Here is a 19,156-nt window from a genome sequence, read left to right on the forward strand (position 1 = left end):
AGAGGTTAAATGTCTCTGCCTCGTTTTTGAAAAAAAAAATTGGCGAATTAATCAGTGGAGAGAGGATGAAAGGGTGAGACTGGGATGTAGCAGAAAAAGGAGAGAAACCACAGGACACAACCTGCCTTCTACCAGTATCATCTTCAGGATTTCATTTTTTCTCCTAATGTTTTTTTTAATCTATCTGCTTGTCTGTTATTTTGCTATCTTTTCTTGCACACTCTGTATTTGATAACACAAGATTTGTCTCGTTGGCTATGATGCATTGTGACAATGTTTTTTTTTTCATGTATTAACAGTGTTCATAAATATAAAGAACATAAAGAATAAGTGAGCACTAAATGATCTAAATGTAAAAATGCCTAATATTATGAAGGTCCCCCTAAAGCTGCTCTGATGCGTCGAGACATGGACTCCACAAGACCTCTAAACGTATCCTGTGGTATCTGACACCAATGCATTAGCAGCAGATCCTTTAAGTCCTGCAAGCTTGGGGCTCCATGGATCGGATTTACTGGTCCAGCACATCCATTAGATGCTCTGTCGGATTGAGATCTAGGGAATTTGGAGGGCAAGGCAACCCCTTGAAGTCTTTGTCATGTTCTAAAGTCATTCCTAAACAATTTTTGCAGTGTGTCAGGGTGCATCTTTCAAGGGGTGTACAAGGTCTGCAGCCATCTTTATGTAAGTGGTACAATTTCAAGTAGCATTCATATGAATGCCAAGTTCCAAGGTTTCCTAGCAGAACACTGTCTAGAGCACTGCCACTATCAGCCTGCTTTCTTCCCATAGTGCATTTTGCTCCCATCTCTTCCTTTGGTAAATGATGCACATGTATCTAATGGCTATCCACCAGGTCTTAATAAAAACATGATTCATCCAGGTAGCCTTCTTGAGCATTACAGTTAAATATTTAGTTTCAGCTGAAATTTATATCTATTATCGCCCAAAATCTAATAACAAATATCCATGTTTATCAACATATTTGCTTTACTTTTGCATATGTTATTGTCTTTTGCCCAACATTCATTAGCCAGTGTACTGAATCTGTGTGCACTGAAGACAGTCAGTGCTTTTTGAATATGTCAATGTACAAAAAAGACAAACAGGTTAGGGATTAATTATGTGCAGTACACCTGATACCATGAAGGTCTCGCTGGGATGGTATGAAGGAGGGTGGGTAATGTCTTAACAATCTGAAATGCCTCTGGTGACCTGTCTGTTTGTGTCCAAGAGCAAGGGCACCTGCAGAACAGAGTCTTCAGAGAGAGATACATGCTGAGAAAAATAAAAGTATTCCCTCTGGAATGTGTGCAACAGTTGCAAATGGTGTACACATACGCTCATACAAAAACATATGTGTATATGTATGCATGTAATATGTCAAGTCCAAAAAAAGTGATGTTTGGGCATTGAAGCATTCTAAGACAACCAATAAATCTGCTGAAATTTGTTTCTCTGCAATATCCATCACTACATCGCTTTGGCTTTGTTTACTTGAGGAATTGTCTCATATATTTGCACCTCTCCTCCCCAGATCTGTATTTGTCAGTCAGCACAATCATATTACATATTCAAAATGCCATATATCCAGAGCAGAAGATGATTTATAGTCCAATATCAGTGTTAACCTGGTATATAAAATTTTATAGTTAATTTTTTTTTTCAGCTTTGTGTGGGTACAAGAGTAAGTGTGTTGACATCATGTACAAGGCAGGGTTGTGAAAGTCCACATAGCATGTAGCTCCTGCTTTGAATGTAGCCAAACTAAAACAAATAAAAATACAGGTAAAAGTCAGCTGCGCTTCTGGTTTGAGCTTTTGAATTCTACATGTGTTTGCTTCTGATTGGTTTTGGTGATGTCATGTGATTGCTTTTCACTGGGGAGTTTCTTATCCTGATGGACCTCTAGGTTCACAGTCATTGCAGCACAACAGCGCCACCAGGGTAACAAACAAAGAACAGACACCTCTATTTGTTTACGTTTAGCACTAAAACAATCACAGCTCCAGTCCTATAATTGGGCAACTGTACATCTTTGTATATTTATCATCTGTAATGCCAGTGTTGGGTTTAAAACATTACAAGTAACTCGAGTTACGTAATCAGATTACTTTTTTCAAGTAACTAATAAAGTAACTCATTACTTTTTAATTTACAAGAGAATATCTGAGTTACTTTTTCAAATAAGTAACACAAGTTACTTTTTTTCCAATTTATTGATTGACAGCGCTCCTTTTCCCATGTTGAAAAATCTGATGTTACAGTTCTAGAATAAATATGTTTATGCATTAATTCATCTAATTCACAGAAAAAAAAACACAGATTCAGTATTCCTAAAAATGAATAAAATGTATGTAACTCAGAATATGACGCAAACCTGCAATAAAGAAGTTAAACAACAAAAATATCCTTTATGTATTTAATCCCATTCTATTAACCAATGTGCTTCTTCTTCTGATCACCTTCGATGATCCAGTTCAACCATACTTATAAGCAAAAATTAGTCTAGAAAAACATGTGTCTTTTTTTAATTGAAATTTTCTTCAGCATTCTACTGTACGGACGTAAATTTGCTTTCCCTTCAGCTTGAGGCTTATTCATTTCTCTTTTAGTGTGAAAAGGCTTTTATATCTGCCAATATATTTTATATATATTTTAAAAACAAACAAGCAAGCCCTTTCCAGATTTAAAAAGTGACGCAAAAGTAACGTAACGTATTACTTTCCATAAAAAGCAACTAAGTAAAGTAATTCATTACTTTTTATGGCGGCGCAAGCTCAAATGCCGCTCTAGGCAGAGCACAATCGTGCCGCCCCCACCTCACATTCACAATTAGGGATCCTTAAGATGCATGTAAAAAACGTCTCAGGTTACGAATGTAACCATGGTTCCCTGAGAGGGAACGAGACACTGCGTCCTCTGAAGGGACACTATGGGGAACACCTCGTCGTGACCCGTGTCTGAAGCATACTTTGAAAAACGCCAATGTGTTGGCCGGCGACAACCTCTGACGTCGCTACTGGCGTGACTATAAATACGCGCCCGTAGGACCCGTCACTTATCTTCTTCGTGAAGCTTGCGTCCAAAGCATGACAGTGAGCTATAGGACGCATGTGTCTCGTTCCCCCTCAGGGAACCATGGTTACATTCGTAACCTGAGATGTTCCCTGTCAAGGGAACTTCGAACTGCGTCCTCTGAAGGGACACTATGGGGAACAGTATACCCACGCCGCCATGCTGAGGGGAGTGCAGGCCAGAATCATGGCAAACACTAAGTACCAACTCTACCATTTCACCGGGAGTCGCCCCTGGGACTGTTCGACGGCTGTCCATGACATTATCCCTTATGGCCAAAGGCCTAAGCTACATATCCAACTTACCTGAAGGGCCTCGGCCCGGGGTAGAGCTGAAGGCTTGGAATCACGAAAGATACCTTTAAAGGGATACGGCTAAGAACTTAGAACTGTTTATTACCAAGTCTTGCCTGTCACAAAGGAGGGGCTCTCGTGGCACTCTGATAGAGCAGCTCGTAGATGGATTGGCCCGGGAGCAGAGCAATTGGAGGACGGAACGTAAAGATGTAGCCTCGGCCATGCCTGTACCATGGCGTCCAGCCCCAATGGAGCTGGATGAGTCAGTGGAAGCCAGAGGGGATAGTGCGACGCTCTCTTGAGCCGCAAAACCAATCCACCCAGGTCTGGCCAACCTCTCTAACTCTACTTCAACACCTTGGTGCGAAGGCGCCATTCCCCGAGCCTCAGCCCCTGCCTCAGCAGGATGTCTGCTCTCACAGTGCGTCTCAAAACAGTATGTAGTACTGGAGCGCTCTGATGAAAAAAACGAGAATTCAGTCTCCCATGAGAGGAGGACTCCGAGCTCCGAGCAGCATGCTCATAGGCGACCCTTTTAGAAAAGGGGAGCGCTGCTAAACTACTGCGAGAATTGTCTGAGAAGAGTCTGCAGATATAAATGTAGGATATAAGAACTAAGAACTATATGATGGTGGAGATGCCTACATCTCTTTGGCTAAGAATTTAGAACAGAATGACATAATTTTTATATTATGAATGTGTAGGCATGTATTCCCATTTCAGTCTGTCTTTGTGCTTGTCAAATTTTCTCTTTCTCTCTGTTGTTTCCTCTTTTGTAGGCTTTCTTCAGAGCTGCACCAAAAAGAAGATGATGAAATAGAGCAGTTTCTGACAGAAAACACTGTCTAGATTTCAGCTTCCCCAATGCAATATTACACAACCAGCAATTATATCTGAAACCTAGGATGTCCCCGTACCATATAACCATATGTCTAAACATATGGTGGAAACCAAACTTAGACATCACTCCACTCAGCCAAGCAATTTAAAAGATACTGAGATTGTTTTTAGTTAGCCAGAAGGATTTGTTATGTGGGTGAGAGTTAAATATGATGTATTTAAAGTGCCCCTATTATGCCATTTTTACAATTCCTAACATTGTTTTGGGAGTCTCCTACAATAGGATTACATGCATGCAAGGTAAAAAAAAAAAAAAAAAAAAACGCTTTCGTTTTCTCAAAATCTGCAGTTATAATCAGCTCATTTTCCAGCGATTCTCAAATGATTAGTTCGAAGCAGTTCAAAGAAACAGTCTCTCTAAACCCATTCCTTTCCGTGAGCCTGCTCTGTTCTGATTGGTCAAAGTTTGTTGTGGCCTAGTATGTTGTGATTTGGTCTACTGCATACAACGCGTTAGAAATGATACGCCTATTTCAATAGTTCTGTATTTTGAATGCTCTACAGAAGATATAAACATCTATTATTTATCATGCTTACAGGTTGTGATTCAGTGGAGCAGCTGATCCAAATAAACATGATACTGATACATCTTTCAACAGCAAGTGTTTTGTGAATCTCACGTTGAACTACCCGAGATTAGAGGAGCATTCAGTAGAATGTGGGCGGGGTCAAGTTGTTTGTGGTCGGCCAATGTAGAACATATGTGCGTATTATGCAAATGTATAACCCTGTGAAGTGGGATTCGGATTACTAACGACTCATTTAGGCTGTAGAGAGTCAGTTCTTTATTTTGGGAGACAATATCCTTATTTATCGTGCACTTTCAGCTTTACAACTTTGCAGGTAGTTTACATTCACATAGCTACATTATACACTGCATGACAGGCAATACTGGAAATTGCATTATAGGGGCACTTTAACTAAATAGTAGTTCTGAATAAGTAGTTATTAAGTTTGAATAACTTAACAGTTTATGACATCTGTTTTTATTTCTTTATTCTCTATTTTGCATTTGTTATGCACCTTATTTTTGGTCATCTCCCTGGTTTTGTGTCTGTATTTGCGCATCTCAGAGGAGTGCATGCAATGGTGTCAGATTACGACAGATCTGCATATAGGTCCAGTTCAAGGCTTTGTTTTTGTATTGTTTTCTATTGGCCAATCACATAACCTTCAAAAGACACGTCCAACAGTGATCTGTGTTAATTCTGCCAACTCGCTGTGACTTTCAGCCTCTTAAAGGCACATACACAGATACACTGCTGACCCTATTTTCCTCTGCATCTCACAGTGTCATTTATTTTTATGTGTATTTTATTTATAAGATGGAAAAGGGTGCAGCTATGAGGATAGATACAATGGAAAATCATTCCCATTCTGCTCTTATTTTTACATAGTAGGCTAATTTACTCTCACATTGTCTGCTCATGCAAATACAGTTTTTACAAACCAGGACTTGGCTTGGGCAAGGACATATAGAGACAAGGCAAAACAAAACAGACCGGTATCCCCTCTGCTTGGATATGAGCATCTGATGACATGCAGTAGAGCTTGATTGCACCTGCTCCGTCAACTCTCTGCAAGCACTGCCTGGTGACACAACATACTATTTGTTCACTGGTGATTTAGCAAATAATTTTATTCAATGTAATTGGAAGGCCAGCCCCCACTAGAGCACCCTTATTGCAAGTGGCTTGCTCAAGAGCGCAGTGGTGATAGGAGGCCTTGATATCCCAAGTTTATTGATGCATCTCCTGCTGGGATCGTACCTGTGAAGTTTGTGTGACCAATTCTGACTTATGTTTTCAACATTTTTCACCACGTTGCATGTGTCACTGCTTCAGGGATTATTGTGTTTTTTTTTTTTTTTTGGTCATTTTTTCACATCATTCCTCCCATAATAATAATAATAATAATAATAATAATAATAAATGCCTTTGTCATGAATACCTGTGGAAGTTGATGTTATATATTATGCAGCTTCATATACAATATACACTACTTTAAAAAAGTTTAGGGTTATTACCTTAATCTAGAACTAAAACTATTAAAACATTTTTTGTTAATTAGAAAAAAATTAAATAATAATAAATAATTTAAATGTTAAAAATATTTTACATATGTTATTCTTGTTGCTGAATTTTTGATTGAATGAATTCAGCCCAGGTAAGCATAAGATACATCTTTCAAAGACATAAAAAAAAAACTGTATCCCTAAACTTTGCGGGAGTGTAAGTTAAAGGTTACAGCACAAAGACAGTAATACAGAATTTACATTGCACTTATATAACAAATATCAAATGTTTAAATGAATACAAATCAATTTATTGCGACTGAGGTACAATTATGTTTTCTCTCAGCTGATTTGGCTGCTTTGTTTACAGAAGGGAGAAATCTGGCCCAAAAGCACTGCAGTGGTGAACATCATTTTCAAACCACAGGAATTCAGGATCTACCAGCAGACTGTTTACTGTGAAATCACTGGTACTTACAGTAGCATCATGAAAACACGTCATGTTAAAATAAATAAATGTTTGCTGTCACCACTATGCTTATGCATGCTTGTATTGTTTTCTAACAATGCATTAGTATATTTGCATGTGGCGCTTAGGCCCATCTGCAGGTTTGCATTTATTTGCATGTTTGACTAAGGTCTAACAATATTCTTATTGTTTAGATTAGTACTGACCTAGAAAGTCAGACTGTTGATATTGTAGCCATTGAAATTTCACAGTCTGTTTCATTATGCTAACATGCTCTTTTTTGTTTGCTCATTTGAATGTTCTGTACTTACACAGGTTGTGAATCTTGGTTGCCCCTCTGCACACAGGGAGAAAATGTAGGCCCAAAACTGCAGTTCAACTCCAATTTCTAGACATAGGAACATTTTCATTGGCTCAAAACAGATCTATAAGGTAAAATTGTAGAAAAACGTGTTTTCATCTTAATGCTAAAAACAAAAGTTTGAGATGAAATTACATTGCATTCCATTAAATCCTGTATTTAATCATTGTTATTCAGTAATCGAGCAGCGATTCTGAAATTAAATGTAATTAAATAAATGTTTTATATTGGAGTCAGTAAGTGAGGTTGTTAGTGTTATTGCCCATTTCTTAACGTTCAGCTAAGTCTAAAAAAACAAAACCACCTAACGTTACCTCTTCCAGATCATTACACAGACTAAAACATGCAGTTGTGGTGGGAGAAAAAATATAGAGAAGAACTCTTTAAAACACTGATTTGCTATGAAGTCAAAGAAAGCAGGATCTCACAGCAAATTTAATCAGGATGTTGCTGACAATCTGCCAAGTGTAGCACGTACTCATCGGCAGTTTTATTTGAATAATAAAAGCCCCTTATTATTACAGTCTTGATATAAACCAATATTTGGCTCAATCTGAATGCACTCAATTATGTAAACATTGTGGCTTTCCAATTCCTATTGTCATTTGAGCTTTTGCATGATCCCAATGATATAATTGTCCTGGAAGTTTTAGTTTGAATATGATTTGTCTCTATGGGCCTCTTTTTGAGGAAGTGTCCAAGTGATTAAACAACATAAACTGATCCCACTCATGAAAGAATGAATCAATTAAAAGTTTCTTTTGTGTTATCTCTGTGTGTATTCTCATCCTCTTAGCTACCTCTGAGGAACAATAATAAGCGGTGCGTATAAACGAGTTAAGCCCAGTACAGTATTGGGTCTTTGCTTTTCCTTCAACCCTTCTGAAGGAATGATCCCACCCAAAGCCTCCTATACACTGGACGTCCACTTCTCTTCTGACGAACTGGGTGTCTTCTCTGAGTTACACTTCATTGTAGTGGGAAACTCTGAGCCTGTTATTGTCACATTCAGGTAAACCTCATAAATTAACCCTGGCCTAATCAATGTTCATAGTTGAGGCCAAGACAAAGATTTGTTTCTTTGTTTATTTTCAACTAATTAATATTTATTTTCTATTAATTTATATATATATATATATATATATATATATATATATATATATATTCCATTCTAAAAGTAAAATATTTAACTTTGTATTTGGTTGTTAGTCATTTTTAAATGTGTTTTAAATTAGGAAATCACTCATATCACATTTAAAACCTAAGTGAAATCGCTCCCTGTACAGTACGATGGAAATGTTTAAATATATGTAGTTTAAGGCATTTTAATCATCTTCTTATCAGAAGAGACACTTGTTTTTCTTCATGCTAGACACAGTTTATCACTTGATCAAATTCTGTCATAAATGAATTATTATTTTAACATTTGAAAAAGTCAAAAGTCTTGATTGGTATCTGTTAAATGAACTTCTTTTGTCTTGAATTGCTAATTTTCCACAACACTTGAAAATGTCCTGCCAGTCCCCGTTGTTTCCATTTATTATGTACTAATGGCAGTTTTAAAATAGTAACCCAACCGTGTTGTAGGCAACATACTATTAAAAGATCATAGTAAAACCTTTTTATATTTAGAAATTTTAGCTTATGCTACTTTGTGACTGTTAAAAAAGTTTGTTCGGTATGGTATGAGTGTGTGTAGTGTGAATGTAATCCGGATGTACTAAAATCATGATGTGATCTACCAGCGTCAGTTGCGTTTCTTCAGTTCCATTTACAAATCCTCTCCCCTGACTTCATGGGACAGTAAAGTGGCCATTGGATGTGCATTTCAGAATCTCAACAGAAGTTGTAGGTCCTCCATGTACAGTTTTAGGAATACTTTGATCTCAGACTTGCTACTATTTTTACATACTGTTTTTCAAAAAAGTATACTGAATAGTTGTAATCTAGGCATATTCAGATGCAGCCCAAGAAGTGCTTAAGCTTAGTTAGAGTTGTTTTTAGAGCAGTGAAGATATCCTTTGTCTGATGCAAAGATTGACCTATATTTTACTTCCCTTCCTTTTATCAACCCCCTCTTATGACCATTAGCAAAAACCACCAATGTTTCTCCTTCACTCTTCGTTGTTTTAATCATTAGCTTATGGCTGCTTAAATAAATCTATACAGGCTGAGCCTTAATTAAATGAATGAAGCATAGCTCTGCTGAAATCTTTCAAACAAACTAGCACTCCCTTGATTAAGATGGATTAACATTGGAATTACCATTGTTCATTGTAGTGTTACATTTTCAATGACCTTCATTCCTGGCGAGTAGATTTAAAAAAAAAAAAAGTTTCCGCATCCCTTCATCTCTTACAGAGGGTGTTTAATTGGACCTACATTCCTCTTCAGTGTCCCAGAGCTCGACTTTTGGGAGGCGTCCTCTGGTAAATGAACGTGCACTCTCCACTTCGTCAGTCAAGATCAATGTTAGCGATTAATGCTTGTTTTGCATATTAATTATGAAACCAGTAATCTTCTCTCACTGACCCAAGGGTTTCTGCAAACGTCGCTTTAGCAAAACTTCAGTGGTGCCCATGAGCTTTGGACTGCAGATTCCCGGAGATGGTACAGAACAGGCAAGCATTACCAGCACAGACTAGGTCGCTCAGCTAAATAGAAGTGAATGCGGACCGGGAGACAAAACCGAAGGAAGCCTAAAAGAGTTTATCTTATCACCCAGCACAGGCACAGTTCGTGCTATGGCTGAGATTGATATCCAGGTATATTTGGTCTTTTTGATTCTATGCCGAGCCATCAACATATTATCTCACTGAATATCTCAAAGTGATTTGAATCAATTTCCCTATGCAAAAGCTGAAGTGACCAGTCGAGACGATTCCCATGACCTGTCCATGCCAAAAACATCAACATTCTCTCAAGAGATTGAAACTTGGGTCTTTAAAACTGCAGAGAAGACCTTTAATCCCTATTAAACCTCAGACAGCTTAGACTTTTGAAAAAGGGTCTCTGTATTACATTAATAGAAAAATGGGAGGTGGAATATATTGGAAAAAGTGATAAATGAGAATAGTGGCTCCTTCCCTCCTCTCTCTCTCTCTCTCTTTCTTTCTCTCTCTCTCTCTCTTGTTCTAGGGCTGTGATTATCTCGCCCATAACCCTTTCACTGGTTGCCAGGTACCTTGCGTACCTGTCATGTGCTGGTCTTTTCCCATCAGTGGGAGCTGTCAGCACTTTGGAGGGCTAATCTGTTGGACGTGTCCGCCTGTCTTTGTGCTTCCTGTGGATGTGGCTGTCTCCTGTCAGTGTGCAAATGTGCCTCTCCCAGTCTGTGGCACAAGAGTGGCTCACCATGCTCTAATGAGGCCTCAGCACAAGAATACATATTAGGGGCTTGTGGGATGGGATGATATTCCCAGATTCATCACACAGCTGGCTGGTAGCCTCTCAGACATGTTAGCATAATAAAAAAAAAGCACCTGGAGAGTACTTTGCCTTTCTTGTTGGTTACATTTCTTGGTGACAGTTGTCTGTGATCCCATATGTGCGGTTTCAGAAACACTTAAAGTACTGCAGGGAGAGGAACATTGCTGTCTGAACTGTTTGGAGTAACATTGATTGTGGAGCACTATATTTAGACCAGCAGCTGTTAAATCTGTTCAAAACTGTTATAATTGTGATTTAAACAATTATAGTTAAGTTTGTTTTATGATATGATAACTGAGATATAAAATCTTATGAAGATTATTAACTAACATTTAAATGTTTGGGGTCAGTAAAATTGAATTAAGATTGAAAATAAATTAATACTTTTATTCAGCACGGATGCTTTAAATTGATCAAAAGTGACAGTAAAGACTTTTAAATTGTTACAAAAAAAGTTCTAATTGAAATACATGCTGTTCTTTCTATTCATCAAAGAATCCTAATAAAAGTATTTCAGTTTCTACTAAAATATTAAGCAGCACAAATTGCAATCATGCTTTAGTGATGGACATTCAAAGTGTTGGAAAGGAAGTTTTGGCTCTCCCAATCAAAGCTAGATAATATATAGTTTGTAGGGTAAATGAAGTGGTTTCCACACACAAAACTTATTTCTGAGTATCCCTGTAGATGTGTTATGCCAGATGTGGTCCTCAAGAACCTGGTTCTTCAGTTCCAGGACTGTTTCCTGTTTAGGGTTGTCCCTAAGAGCAATCAGCTGATCCATCAATGATAATGAACTCCCTGCTTGCTATGGACTTCTTTCTTAGGTTGTTTCTGAATGTGTTTGCAGCCCTTTCCAAATTTCTTGATCAGAAATTAGAGATTTGATGACGTGTTTTGATGTTCAAGTATATGACACATTTATGTTTCTCTGTGCAGCCATTTGTGCTATACAAGGTTGCCAAGATCCACCGTGGGTGAGTGTATGGGCATATTATATTAATGCTTACTTTACTGTTCAAAACTTGTAAAAACAATAATTGTGAAATAATTCTATTAATATAATTATTTTAATTACATTAAGTACTTTAAAATATATGTACAATCCATGTAGCTCAATGCTAAAGAATACACAGTAAAGAGCAAAAGGTATTTATTTTTTTATTATTATTATTACAGGAAGAGTGGAAGGCTCTTTTAGAGCAGAAGCCTTGCCACATTTTCACATGAGACAGGATACTTCTCCTCAGCTGTTACATGAGATGCTGCATTAAACAGCCTCCCTCTGTCTGTACTAGTGGTGTACAGTACATACAAATTATTAAAATGGATAATTTCATGCATACACAGCTTTTTCTCTTTGTCAGAGTTTATGTTCACTATTAATAGATCTGGTTCATAGCATTTTTCTATGCAGTGTTTCAGTTTATGATTTTTTTAAATATTTGTTTTATATCAGTGAAACATCACAAATGGATTTCATTACATTTCTGATGAAAGACTGTCATTGCTATTGATACTGTGTATGTATTTCTTTTTTCTATAGGAGCTCCTGCTCTCCTGTGTTGAACAGGGACCTTCTGTCTCTGTCATTGCTGCCAAGCTGAACTTTAGCTGAATTCCTGTGCTGACTGATGTCACAAGGACTTTGCAGCTGTCAACGACTCCCCAATCCCAGCCAGATTTCGTTCTCCAATGGTGGGTTTTATTGGGACAGAAGGGATGAATAGCTTCAGTACTGTTTCTCTAGGGCCTAGTTTCTTCACCTGATGTCCATTTAAAAAAAAAAATTAGATTAGATAAGAGTTGTACCACAATATGTGTTTTAAAGATCCTAATTCATTTTAATTTCCATTTTTGGTTTTGTTCTCTCTTTTGCAGTATCGGACCGACACTCATTGGTAAACTGATGTCTTCTCCACTTTGGCTGAGGACTTTCATAAGCCCAGAGTTTTTAACAAACATTTTCCAGCTTCAGTCGATCCTGAACTTCATTACAGGCACTCGATAGCGTGCGAGTGCCAGGCAGATGCTGACAAGAGTGCCATGTGAATTGAAAATACTCGAAACGCAGTCTTTTGCTGTTATGCGTCCATCTGTTTATGTAGTTTGTGATAAACTAGTATTGTGAGTTTTTCAAAAGATATGTCTCTCCTGAGACTGGCTTTTGGTTCCATTGTAAAGCTCTACAGCACGATGATGAAGTTTAAAGCAATCAATGGTGTTAAACCATCTAATGCAGGTCTGATCTTATTATTGAAATTTCAGCTGGCTTGTTCTTCACTTGATTCCTTTCTCAAGGGGAAATCGCCCCAACCTCGATCTAGCTCCCTATCGACCGGCTAGTCTATCTCTCTTCCCCTCGTCTATCTCTCTCCCACTTGCTTTGCCACTTCTCTTTCAGAGCAGAAGCCTTGCCACATTTTCACATGAGACAGGATACTTCTCCTCAGCTGTTACATGAGATGCTGCATTAAACAGCCTCCCTCTGTCTGTACTAGTGGTGTACAGTACATACAAATTATTAAAATGGATAATTTCATGCATACACAGCTTTTTCTCTTTGTCAGAGTTTATGTTCACTATTAATAGATCTGGTTCATAGCATTTTTCTATGCAGTGTTTCAGTTTATGATTTTTTTAAATATTTGTTTTATATCAGTGAAACATCACAAATGGATTTCATTACATTTCTGATGAAAGACTGTCATTGCTATTGATACTGTGTATGTATTTCTTTTTTCTATAGGAGCTCCTGCTCTCCTGTGTTGAACAGGGACCTTCTGTCTCTGTCATTGCTGCCAAGCTGAACTTTAGCTGAATTCCTGTGCTGACTGATGTCACAAGGACTTTGCAGCTGTCAACGACTCCCCAATCCCAGCCAGATTTCGTTCTCCAATGGTGGGTTTTATTGGGACAGAAGGGATGAATAGCTTCAGTACTGTTTCTCTAGGGCCTAGTTTCTTCACCTGATGTCCATTTAAAAAAAAAAATTAGATTAGATAAGAGTTGTACCACAATATGTGTTTTAAAGATCCTAATTCCTTTTAATTTCCATTTTTGGTTTTGTTCTCTCTTTTGCAGTATCGGACCGACACTCATTGGTAAACTGATGTCTTCTCCACTTTGGCTGAGGACTTTCATAAGCCCAGAGTTTTTAACAAACATTTTCCAGCTTCAGTCGATCCTGAACTTCATTACAGGCACTCGATAGCGTGCGAGTGCCAGGCAGATGCTGACAAGAGTGCCATGTGAATTGAAAATACTCGAAACGCAGTCTTTTGCTGTTATGCGTCCATCTGTTTATGTAGTTTGTGATAAACTAGTATTGTGAGTTTTTCAAAAGATATGTCTCTCCTGAGACTGGCTTTTGGTTCCATTGTAAAGCTCTACAGCACGATGATGAAGTTTAAAGCAATCAATGGTGTTAAACCATCTAATGCAGGTCTGATCTTATTATTGAAATTTCAGCTGGCTTGTTCTTCACTTGATTCCTTTCTCAAGGGGAAATCGCCCCAACCTCGATCTAGCTCCCTATCGACCGGCTAGTCTATCTCTCTTCCCCTCGTCTATCTCTCTCCCACTTGCTTTGCCACTTCTCTTTCAAATGAAGACTTACGGAGTGATCTATGTCTCCCAGCTGACCTCCTTTAGTCCGGCACAGTTCAAATGATAGGGCCCTCACTCTTTCCTCTTTCCTCTGCCTGCTCAAAGGCGTGTCTTCCTTGCTGAATACTGAATTTGCAGTTTCCCTCTTCCAAGGGCAGCCTCCTGCTGATCATGACTGTGTTACCATTGGCCCGTCCTGGGACTAATCAGCAGAGACTAAACTTTTTTGACACAAGGTGCACTAGATTGAAATATGTACTTAAATGAATTATTTTAGATCCTGGCCCAGGGACAAATTATTTGCACTACAAACAAATAGTTAGTGTGTCTATGACCATAATAAATGTAAATAATATGAAAACAAATACCTGTTTGCAGTATCAAGCAGCATAGCAGACTGTTTTTGTATAGTTAAAATATCTGGAGGCAGAAGACACCAGTAGCCTTGCATATTCAAGTTACAAATCGTCGTACCTGCTCTTATGTAAAAAAAAAAAAAAGATGGATACATTAAAATATATTTCAAAGGGCTCCTCATATAAAGTGCTACCAAAGCCCTTTACTACCTCTGATAGTCAGTATATTTCTCCAGAATTATTCATGTGGCTCTGCAATGGCTCACAGTTCAGTGAATATGAGAAATGAGTAAAGTTCCTCCTGATCAGTCTCTAACACACCGTCAGCCTCACAAACATACTTAGCCAAACACAAATATATAGGTCCTGCTTGCCTCATAATCCATATCAGTTTGAAGAGTTGGATATGAAAAAGTTAGCTGCCTATTCATTTTTGTGAGATTCTGACACAATTTTCTGGAATACTTGATTCTGATTGGACAGTTGTTACATTCTGTGATCATATATATATATATATATATATATATATATATATATATATATATATATATATATATTATGAAATGACTGTTTTTATTTTTTTTACTAATACTGACTATATTAATGTATTACATTGTGCACATTGAAACAGGAAATACTCTACCTTCAATTTCCTCTCTACAGTCTTCTCACTTCTTTATTCCTATGAGGACTATAAGAGGAGGGAGTAATGAGAATGATGATAAATGTGCCAAAAGCTATACTCAGCCATCACCATGAGCCCCATTCTTAAGATAAATAAAACTCTATTAATCAGAATCCCTTTACACACCAACACCCGTTCTCTTTGCTCAGTCAGAAAATCCCAATTAAAAGTTGGTGTGCAGGACATCAATCATTTGGCCGCATTATGAAAATTGATTTGAATCCTCCGCCAACAGTTATGAAAAGTGGTGCAAATTAAGCATCTGGTGAGGTGCACTTTTGCATGCAAAGATGAGCTTGCTCTTTTTTTTTCTTCTCATTTGTGTTTTTCTTGTAATGAGAAAATGAAAGGATATAATGAAAGTAAAGAGAAAAAGTAGGACAGAGAGGAGGTGCTTCAGAGGAAAAACGGCTTATATGCATATCCTCAATGTCAATACCCCAGCATAGAGCAGATGTCAGACTCCTGGGTCAGTTTAAGCACAATCAGTGTCCATACATTAGCCATTCAGTACTCATTATAAAACTGATACATGATCACAATTCCTTTATACTATCGCCAGTTTTTCTTCTCCCTTTAGATAAAGAGAATCCTGCTGGCAGGACATAGACATAGAAACACATACGCTACATGGATGTTTATTTAAAACTCTTCAATTACAAGACTGAGATAAGATTTTGCTGAGCGGTTGGCTATTGACTGGCATTTGCTTGTGTTGAAGCCAACCGGGAGGGAATGATCATTAATATTTCTCATTCCCCACAAGAAAACTCATCCACTGTGGGATCATTTCCCCTGGACATTACATAAGACACAGAAGAATCAGTCCACACACATAAGGGAGTTTACCATTGATTTGTGCTTGTGATTTTTGTTTCATGAGCCCTATGTTGGAGAATATATTGTAAGTAATAGACGCTTTAGTGTGTCATTGCTGTATATTAATTAAAAGTTATTCCTATCTAGGTGAGCATTTCAGTTTTAATTTTTGCTTTTTTCAAAAAAAAATTGTCAAAAGTTTTATTCTTCAGCAAGGACACGTTGATCAATAATGATCATTGATCAAAACTGACAGTAAATACTTCCACATTGTTAAACAAAATCTCTATGTAAGATATTTAAGATAAGATAAGTTATTTTTGATTAAATAAATTAAGCCTTGCGTAGCATTAAAAAGTGGGGCTGTGTGTTTTCCAACTAGTCACATTTGTAACCACTTTTATGTATACATGTCTTGTGAGCAAAATTAAAATTTAATTTATATGTATAGAATTATTAGAATGTTTCAATGTTATCCTTTTGCTGTCATATGTTTAAAACTTTACTATGGAAAGATTGTGTGCTATACCATGTGCATGTATGATGATTTTTAACATTCCTGTTTTGGCCAAAAGAAAAGGGCACCACCATAGTCAGCCCTTTGCTCCTAGCCTGAATTAGGGAACTCACTTCAGGTAAAACAACCTCATGCAATCTCATGCAGTTGTCTTTGAGTTTAACAATATCATGTGTCCACTGTTCACAAAACTTCATGGTTGTTCTGTTCTTCCAGTTCCTTTTTCTTATATGCATCAACTTTTAATCATCTCTAACTGATAACTGGACTACATCCTGCGAAACAATTTGAAATATATTAGCCAACGGTGGTTCTGACATAATCGGCTGAAGTTTGAATACTACACTGATGAAGGTCCTGAAAGCCACACTTAATCCTCTTTTAGTGGAGATGCACGTAACTGTTTATTGACATCCTCTCTAGAGCATTACAGAGATGCATGCCTCCTTGAGTCCTTATTGATTTAATGGTAAATTAGAGATGAGAGAAGGTGAGAAGTGAATATAGACTTGCCCTTCTGCGTCCCACGCCTAACTGCTGCACTGCATAGCTATCAGCTGGTTGGCTGTCAGTGTGCCGGCACTCAGGCATCATAGAGAACATAGGGCTCTGTTTTAGTGCACTTCTGACAAGGCTGAGCAGGCTTTTTAAAAATGAGACTATCAAAGATGATTCTCATCCATTCATAAATTGAGAATATGAAAAGGATCTATTTTGTGTATAAAATGTTTTTTTCTAATTGCAGGTGGTTACTCCTCCCAACTTCTATGTGGAAAATGTTAGCAAAAACCTCTATTTAACATCAAGTGTTATTATAGTATATTTTCTAGTTGATTTAGTTTCTTAGGGGTGCCAAAGTTAATCTGCTAACTGGTGTCAGAAATGCTTTATGCTCTAAAATTTCAACTTTTGCATTAAAATAATTTGTCTATTTGTGTTTTATTTTATATATTATATTATTAAACTTTATATATTAAAAAGGGATAGTTCACCCGATAATGAAAACGTCATCATTTATTCACCCTCTTGTCTTTCCAAACCTGTATGACTTTTTTTCTTTCTGTGGAAAGAAGATATTCCAAGAAATGTATTTTTCTGGTCATCAAAACCATTTGAAATATTCTTCAAAATATCTTCTTTTATTTTCTGCAGAAGAAAGTCATAAAGGTTTGGAATGACATGAGAGTAAATAAATATGACACCATTTTCATTTTTTTTCATCCCTCTGTTTGTTGTTAATGTACTGTGTGTGTATGTTAAATGTCAGGTCCATTATCTGTGCCGCAGCTCAGTGGCTGTACATGTACCCTTTATCAAATGTCCTTCCACTTTTTATGAAGTACGAGATGCTTTCCATACTGCTGAAAAAATAGTTTGCAGTGTGTGGTTCGATTGAGGCAATTAACTGCTTCCTTGTACAGGAATTAAGCCTAATTTATGAATGGTACAGAAAAAATATCTATCATCCAGTCAATCAATTTTGATTCATTTGTAAGTCACTGGACTGCATAAAGACAAGACAAGAGGAATAGGCAAATGTCATGGTCTATTGAAATTGAAAATAGATTGCGGTCCCTAATATTGACAGTAAAGACCAAGCAAGTTGTTATGCCGACTCATTCAAATGAGCCGTCCAAACTGACTTCTCATTGGCAAAATGATTGTAAGTGAGCTGAGATGGCAAATTCATTTTAACCCCCGCCCACAGCTCAGCACTGGCATCTCAGGTCCTCTTCTGTTTTTTAAAAAAAGCTGTAGAATAAGCATAGTGAGCTCCTGGGGAACCATCATTATGATGAAAATGATTTTCTGTCCACCTTATTTCACTTTTATTATCTCTCTTTCAACACACACACTCCTTTTCACACACAACACCATCCCCCTTGTCAGATTCCTGTTCTCTCCCATTTTTGCTGCAGCCTTACATATTTTCAAACACTTCTTATGTCTCCTGACTTTAAACAACTAAGAACTAAAAATGCAAATGTATTTCAGTGCTATTCTTTTTATCTGATTCTGTCCCATTCGTTTGTGTTTTGACAGTCTGTGCTGCTAGATTTACTTAATGCTCCCCTAGTAGAGCTTGGAGGAATAAAGCAATTAAAGAGAGCGAGTAGGGAATGGAGAGAGAGAGATGAGAGGAAAGTAAAGGAAGAGGAAAATCAAGAGAGTAGGGGAGAATGATATTCGCCTTTTAAGTGTTGACAGTAGAACTGCACAAATGACATATTTGTGTTGAAAATGATATTGTGTCTAATAGCATTAATATTAGCTGGTCTCAATATTACTTCCTCAGCACATGCTAGTGTAGTTTAAGAAATTCTCAGTCTGAACGGAGACATATTTTCAGTATGAAATATTGTATGGTATGGTAGACAGTAGATTTTGTGTAACACACATTCTAATCCTGTAGTATATTGTGTTTTATTGGTTTAGCTTAATTAATATGTTGTTTTTACAGTATATTTATGAAGTTTATCTAACGCACAGGCTCCAGATGTGTCAGAGGCTGTTTCTCAAGACAAGAGTGTGTCTTCCTTGAACCTCTCAATGGAACTGACTCTGCATGAGCCTTTTGTATTGTGTGATTATGATGGGCATGAACTGTATACATCCTCAAAGG

At 37.4% G+C, this 19,156-nt stretch overlaps 1 pseudogene; it reads left to right on the forward strand.

Annotated features, from left to right (window-relative positions):
* The first annotated feature begins 6,425 nt into the window (after nucleotides 1-6,425).
* LOC127934115 (hydrocephalus-inducing protein-like) overlaps nucleotides 6,426-19,156 on the forward strand; it is a 30,116-nt pseudogene continuing 17,385 nt past the window's right edge.

Source organism: Carassius gibelio, chromosome A18 (assembly GCF_023724105.1).
Source record: "Carassius gibelio isolate Cgi1373 ecotype wild population from Czech Republic chromosome A18, carGib1.2-hapl.c, whole genome shotgun sequence".
NCBI classification, from domain to species: domain Eukaryota; kingdom Metazoa; phylum Chordata; class Actinopteri; order Cypriniformes; family Cyprinidae; genus Carassius; species Carassius gibelio.